This window comes from Rhinopithecus bieti, unplaced genomic scaffold, assembly GCF_001698545.2.
Source record: "Rhinopithecus bieti isolate Rb0 unplaced genomic scaffold, ASM169854v2 scaffold_4673, whole genome shotgun sequence".
Taxonomy (NCBI): domain Eukaryota; kingdom Metazoa; phylum Chordata; class Mammalia; order Primates; family Cercopithecidae; genus Rhinopithecus; species Rhinopithecus bieti.
The window spans coordinates 611,894-619,316 of NW_016804438.1; the positions used below are offsets into that span (position 1 = coordinate 611,894).

General features: G+C 40.4%; 1 protein-coding gene across 2 annotated transcripts in view; it reads left to right on the plus strand.

Annotated features, from left to right (window-relative positions):
• LOC108527170 (AT-rich interactive domain-containing protein 1B-like) overlaps positions 1-7,423 on the plus strand; it is a 279,894-nt gene that overhangs the window by 258,325 nt on the left and 14,146 nt on the right. The window lies entirely within an intron of this gene.

Genomic DNA, 7,423 nt, shown 5'->3' on the forward strand with positions numbered 1-7,423 from the left:
CCCGTCTCCGCCTCCCAAAGTGCTGGGATTACAGGCTTGAGCCACCGCGCCCGGCCGATTTATTCTTAAACAGTACCTGCAATTTGGCCCGGCGCGGTGGCTCACGCCTATAATCCCAGCACTTTGGGAGGCCGAGGCGGGCAGATCACGAGGTCAGGAGATGGAGACCATCCTGGTGAACACGGTGAAACCCCGTCTCTACTAAAAAATACAGAAAATTAGCCGGGCGTGGTGGCGGGCGCCTGTAGTTCCAGCCACTCGGAAGGCTGAGGCAGGAGAATGGCGTGAACCCAGGAGGCAGAGCTTGCAGTGAGCTGAGATCACGCCACTGCACTCCAGCCTGGGCAACAGTGCAAGACTCCGTCTCAAAAAAAAAAAAAGAAAGAAAGAAAGAAAAGAAAAAATAGTACCCGATATTTTAATTGTGTTTAAAGTGTTCTTAGTCTCTTCATTGGCACCCTATTGCACAGTTTTCCTCTTCTAATAATATTAAGACTCACTCTCTGGACCTCTGTGACTCCCTGGTTCCTAAAAATGTAGGTCCCTGTTCCTTGGCATAGGCACATGAGGCCATGCCCAGCCTGCCTCTCTCCTGGGCATCCCGAGTGCCTCCTGTCCCGAAATGAGCATGCACTCCCCTCGCTCTTCCTGCCCTTTGTGCCTTCCTGGATTGTCCCGTCTGCTTCCTGTCTCTCTCCCTGCCACGTGCCCCTTCCCACCACCTGTCCTAGAGTGCCCTTTACTTCTGGTCTGAACGCCAGTCCCTGGACATTTACCCGTCAGTCTGTCCTCTTAGCACTTATTAATTCACCCTCCATCATAGAATTTTCTGCACTTTATTGTCGTTTGTGTGGTTTGTCTCTCTTCATTGAGACTCAGTGATAGAAGGACATTCAAGTGTACAAGTCCACATATGAATATAAAAGGTCATCCACACATAACACTGCCTTCTCCCTTTTTCTTCACCTCCTGTCACCCATCCCACAGCACCGACTACAAAACTTAGATGGGGCTTGCTTAAGGGTGACTCTAGTACAAAAATACCTTTCCCCACATTATTCAGTATCTCACTTTGTTATAAAGCTTTAATTTCATCAGTACACTATAATTTGTATTCAAAACATCATTGTTCCTGGAATAGAAAAGTGCCAGGAGTTATGCACAGGAGTCTTTTTAGTGTTTTAGCACTGACATGGGGCTTGACTTGTGGGCAGGAAGGGTCTTAAGCATGTTGGACTTAAGTATGATAAAATCAGATAAAAAGCATTTTAACTGGTAAGAACAACGAACTGCCGCTAACAACACGCTATTACTTTCTCACGTAAGAAAATATGCATAATATCTGGGGCACTTCAAAGGCCCTTGATCAGTGGTGGTATTAGTTGTTGCTAAAATCAGCATTCTCAGGGCCATAATCATGAGCGTTTCTGAGGCTGGTCCTGGGAGTCTAACCAAGAAGGGAAACATTACTTGCAGATAAAGGTAAATCCCAGATTCTATATACCCAAAACAAATTTATAAATACATTTTCGTACCAAATTATTTTTTAGTTCAAGACTGCCCATACTATGTTGAGAGGTCTATTTGTTGTTCTTCCTGGTCGACGTAACTCCTGAGACTGTTAATAGTGGAAGAGTGGAGAATCTGTTCAAAAAAGTTTGAAAACTGAGACTATTTTAGGAACCCCTTGAGGCTTGTGCAGTGGGGAAAAGGTCCCTTTTATGATGCATATTTCATACTCTCATTGTTACCACTTCTAAGTTTAGAATAGCAACATGTTTCATATCAGGAGTTTTAACCCAAGGACCTTTGAGAATAGCTTTTATTTTAGATGCTGATTTTTAAATACCAAAGAAAAGGTAACCATTACAATGGTATTTATCTAAAATGGTATGTCTGACTCTGAATTTTGCTTTTGTAAAGTGTCACTGTAGCTGATTATCCTACAAATGTCCCCTTAAAATGAGAGTTATCCATAATGGAATCTTTGCCTGAGAAATAACACAAACTTACCAGGTGGAAGTCATTTCACCCAAAGATAGTTCTTGGCCACCTCTCTTAAAGTGAATTTTGGCCCATTAGTTTTTCTTGTATTATCTCTGACTTTTGATACGGTTTTTTGGAGCTTAGAACTATTTTTAAATTACCGTCAACCTTTTTTTCCCAGCTGACTTCGTACATCTAAAGGGTATGTACTGTATATACTGTCACATAATGAGGAAATAAATACGTATTTGGACTTGTTTAAATAAAAAGTGACACATGTATAACTTGGAAAGAGGATACTCTTAAGGCCTAACAATTAGTGCTTGGAAGGATTTTTTTTCAGGGATTCTGTTTTTCTGATGCCTTTGCTTTGTTTTGTAATGTGCTCTAAGATAGGAAGTGTGAGCTTTTAACTCATTTGCTGTGTAGACAAATGAAAGCAGCAGGAACTTTGGTAGGTATCTGGACATACACTATTACAATACCAGTTAATGCAAGAAAAAGCCTTTAAACATCATAGAAATTAAACAGTCACTGTGAGAATTTTCCTTTTGTGTGTATGTGTCTGTCAAATTATTGACTCAATTCTTGAATCAATTTCAAGGTGTATTCATAGCACATGACCAAAAATGATAGTTCCAAAATAAGGGCGGAAGGTGTGAAGTAATTTTACAGTGTGTTTCTAAAGAACCCAGAGTCTAATGACACTGAATACTTGACATCCAGGATGTTAATTAGAAACAGAGGGCTGATAATTCATTGCTAAGTTTTAATAGCTAAGTCAGTAGTTTTCAGTAGAGCATGTTTGGTAAATATTTAGAAATATTTGCATGGGCTGAATTACTTTCTATAGTGTTTGCAGCTGTATTTTTCTGTAGAGCTTATAAATTTAGTGGTATTTACCAATGAACAGTCATATCCATTCTGTCTTTCGCACCGCACTTGGCACAAGAAGTCACGACCCTTAGAAAGGTGAGGGTGTAGTTGAAGAGAGAAAAAGAAAAAGTACACGGCTTTATTTCATTTTAACGTTCTAGAAAGGAGAAGTGATGCTGTTTCTGCTTTTTAAGATAATTAAGAGACTTTTTTTTTGAAGACCACTGAACTGGCGTTTTAACCTGTGCTTTAAACCCATGGGAAGTCACAGTGAGAAATCATTAACTGTATCCTATTAAAATCCTTAAACAAGAGACCTGAACTGGTCTCATTGATTGAAATATCTTCTCTATTTCTGATTCAGTGTTTGTCCTCATGCTCTCCTGGGGCACTTCTGAGCAAGAGATGCCCAGATGTGTGCAGTGCTTGGCAGCTTTCTATGAGCAGCTGATCTAATGCCATCAGCTAATTGTATTGAGAACCATAGCTTAGAGTACTTTCATTTGCTTTTTTAAAAACCCAGTTATTTAATTAAGCAAGGGAGTAAAATTTTCTGACTTATTCCCAGTTCTCTGAGAAAGTAAAGCCACCAGTATTGACTGAATTTATCCTTTGGTGAGCTAACTTATGCTAAATTGGATACCATCAAAACCAAATATGTCTTTTGATGTGTGGCAAGTCATAATGTAGCAATGTAAAATATTTTTAGGGAGGATCATGTACAATCTGTAGGCATGAGAGAGTCTTTATACTTAATGTCTGTTTCAATTATCTACAGCTTTTTAAAAATCCTTCCCATGCATCTTCTTTGTGGGACATCCCACCTTTATTCCTTCTGATGCTGCCTTTCCCGAGCCTGCCCCAATATAGAGAATCTGAACATATTTGTGCTGTGTGTTAATCTGTGAATGTTTCTCTTGTCAAAGTCTGGTAAGATTGTTACTGCTTTGGTGGCGTTTCATTCTAAGCACAGTGAAATCTCTTGTACGTGTCACTAGGGTCAGAATGAAAATTTTACATGGGCAGAGAGACCGTGGAAGGACGATGGTTACAGAAGGAGAGTCATTGCAGGGAATTGTCATTTAAATTAAGTTTTAAAGTTAAAACAGCTTCATGGTTTTGGTTTTTGAAGGCAGGGATTTTAAAAAATTCATCATTGATAGTAGGAGTTAAGTTATTTTTGGTGTGCCAGAAAATAATCAGTATTCTGAGTGAGGTCAGATACTGAAAACCCAACTTAATAGCAAGATTTCACCAAATCACATGATGATAGCAAAATGGTGATTTTACTATGCGTGAGAGTCCATGAAGTCATTGCCTTGCCAATCACCCCATCACAAAAAGAGGACTGATTTAAGGAATGCCATGGGGCAGGGGGACTCTCCTCGCCCCTTAAAAGAGACTGCCTGCAATTACCTCACCTGCCAGCTTTCCAGCAAGATAAATGGAAGCACTGTAGCTTGAAGGTGCCTTGGTTAGAATGAGATGCAGTAAGGTCTCTCTGTTCTTTACAGGCATCATAGATCTGATAGTACTTATAAAAGAAGAATAGAGTTGGTGCCCTGCTGACTAAATTGTCCTCTAGAGGAGTATTAGTTACAGAGCTTCTTTGTTAACTAGGCTGAATACTTAAACCACTGTTGAACTTCTTTTATTAGCATGTTTTAAGATAGCTCTACATACAGATACCCTAACTATCTGCAGGGCGGGAATATTTCTGTATAATTTACATATAAAAGTTGCGTGAGTGTGTAACAGTGATATAATAATTATATCTTTTTATTACTCTTCTGTTACACTGAGGTCTAGTGAGCACTGAAATTCTGATGACACGTGAACACAAAGAAAGCCACCGTTTTTATATTTTTCTCTTGATACTTCCTTGATCAGCTTGTTGAATAACAGAAATGTTTTTGATGCCTTTGCAGCCTGAGTGATGCTCTCTTAATACCCATTTGAGTCACTTTTTCAACCATAATATGGAATTTTAAGGGAGAATGGGGACGAAACTTGTAGGTTGTGCAGAGAATTACAAGAACTTCAAAGTAAAATTTCAGATTTTATGATGAGAGATTTGCATAAAATTATTTAACTACAATAGATGATTTTCAAAATTAAATCTGATTTGTCCTTTCTATGTTTAACTTCATATATACTACGGGATTTTATATCTAGTTATCTACCAGATTTTTTCTTTGGAGAAACATGAAAAGCATATTTCCTGCCCGATGGCTGTTGTCTGACTACCCCTTGATTATTAGTCATAACGTGTGATGGGCACTGTCAGGGCCTGGACATGGACACCATCACCCATCCTGGGTTTTCATGATCCCTTCAAAAAGAGTAAGATTATATGGAGTTGTCACTCAGTATTTTTCTGAGGGATGTAATAATGGAGTAAGTTCCTGTTCCTGTTAAAGCTTGTACCAGCCATGATGTATGGTAAAGTTACTGTGTGGTTCAGCTGAGGCCTGTCCTAATTCCTGTTTTTTCCCCAAGGAATAGGCAAAGGCAATAGAGACGGTGTGAGTACACATGGTTCTTTAAATCAGGGGTCAGCAAGCTTTTTCCTTTAAGGGCCAGAGAGTCAATATTTTCAACTTTGCAGCTCCCATGGTCTCTGTCAAAACTTCTGTTGTTGAGCCCAGTAATCAAGTTAAATACAAAGTTTCACCAGCTGAATATGTACAGAATCGTGCATCTCACATGCCCTTACATTTCTGCTAATCATAAGGATTAGCAGAAATGTTTATATACCTTTGAATTCTAACAATCAGATGGAATTTACTTAATTTTATTTTGGATTTTTTCTGAGACTGGGTCTCACTGTGTCACCTAGGCTGGAGCGCAGTGGCTCCTCACAGGTGCCCTTGTCACTCACTGTAGCCTTGAACTCCTGGGCTCAAGCACTCCTCCTGCCTCAGCCTCCCGAGTAGCTGGGACCACAGGCTGCTCCACCACACCAGGTTTCCCTTTTGGAGATTTGATGAACTCTTTCTAGGGGAGCTATTTTCAGTCTGCTCTGTTCCTGTTCTGTTGTTTCCCATAAGCAGTCATTGGACATTGAAGACGTTTTCTGTTTTACTTAGAAAGATGTTTTTCTTCTTAGCAGAAGATACTTTGTTTTCTGTAGCATTTCTCTTTTTGATTAGGTTCTGTCAGCTATACTTTAGAATATGGTTTTTAAAGAGAAGTTTATTATATGCTATGACAGATGATCAACAGATAAACTAAACTGTCCAGGGTACTAAGATCCTAATCCTGAGTTTGCTTCGTGACGTTTCAGGGTGCCCTGAAGAGCTCTAACCAGCTCTGCTTTCCCTTGCTTTTTTTCGTACCTGCTGGTGTAGGTTTACTCTTAGAATCTTAGCATCTTCCTCTACCAGATTCTAAAGCCCTATTCTCAGAAGTCCCAGTTGTAAGCAGTGAGGTAAAATTTAACATTGATAAAATGTAGAGGGTGGAGATCTATTAGGATTGAATATGCCTTGGAAACAGTAGCATAACCAGATATTTGTGATTCCATTCTATAGTACGTAGTCTTCAATTATCAGGACAAGTATCTTTTATGCTGTAACTAGCCCTGAGAACTCGCTGGCACCTCGCTCGGTCGGTGATCTGGGAGTCCAGTTATTGCAGTGGGGATGCACTGAGCACCTGCTGATGGGACCTCCATGGGAACCGGGGAGGCGGGGCAGACCAGTGATGCAGGCTGAAGTAAAGGCTTTGTCCGCGTCCCCTTCTGCTGACAGAGCTGGAGACAGTTTCTTCTTCCTCCTCTCTCGTCTTCCCCTTTTCGTCTTTAGCACCTGCAGACCGTCCTCAGTAACGTAACCTTCAACAGTAATTTGGACTCTCTGAGCTTCCATTTTTTTTGTACCTGTATCAATGGAGATTTTAATCACTGCCTCAGAGAGTACGGCGATAAAATGTAGATGGCAATGACAGTGTAAAATTGGTATTAAAAAGTAAGGTATAACATTAGGACCCATTTCTGCCAACAAAACTTCTAAGAGATTTATTTTCACAATACCATGTATAAATACACACATTATTATCTTCTTTTAATGCCACTTTATTGTAAGAATTTCTCAGCCAGGCACAGTGGCTCATGCCAGTAATCCCAGCACTTTGGGAGGCCATGGCAGGCAGATTGCCTGAGGTCAGGAGTTCGAGACCAGCCTGGCCAACATGATGAAACCCCATCTCTACTAAAAATACAAAAATTAGCCGGGCGTGGTGGCAGGCGCCTGTAATCCCAGCTACACAGGAGGCTGAGGCAGGAGAATCGCTTGAACCCAGGAGGTGGAGGTTGCAGTGAGCCAAGATCACACCACTGCACTCCAGCCTGGGCAACAAGAGTGAGACTTCATCACTATATATATATATGTGTGTGTGTGTGTGTGTGTGTGTGTGTGTGTGTGTGTGTGTGTGTGTCTGTGTCTGTGTATGTATTTCTCATCACAAAGTTTGGTTAAAATTGTGACTGCTATTACATTAGCATATCCTAGTTTGAAATTCACATAGTCCACCAATGTCAAGTTCTGAAAAAAAAAGACTC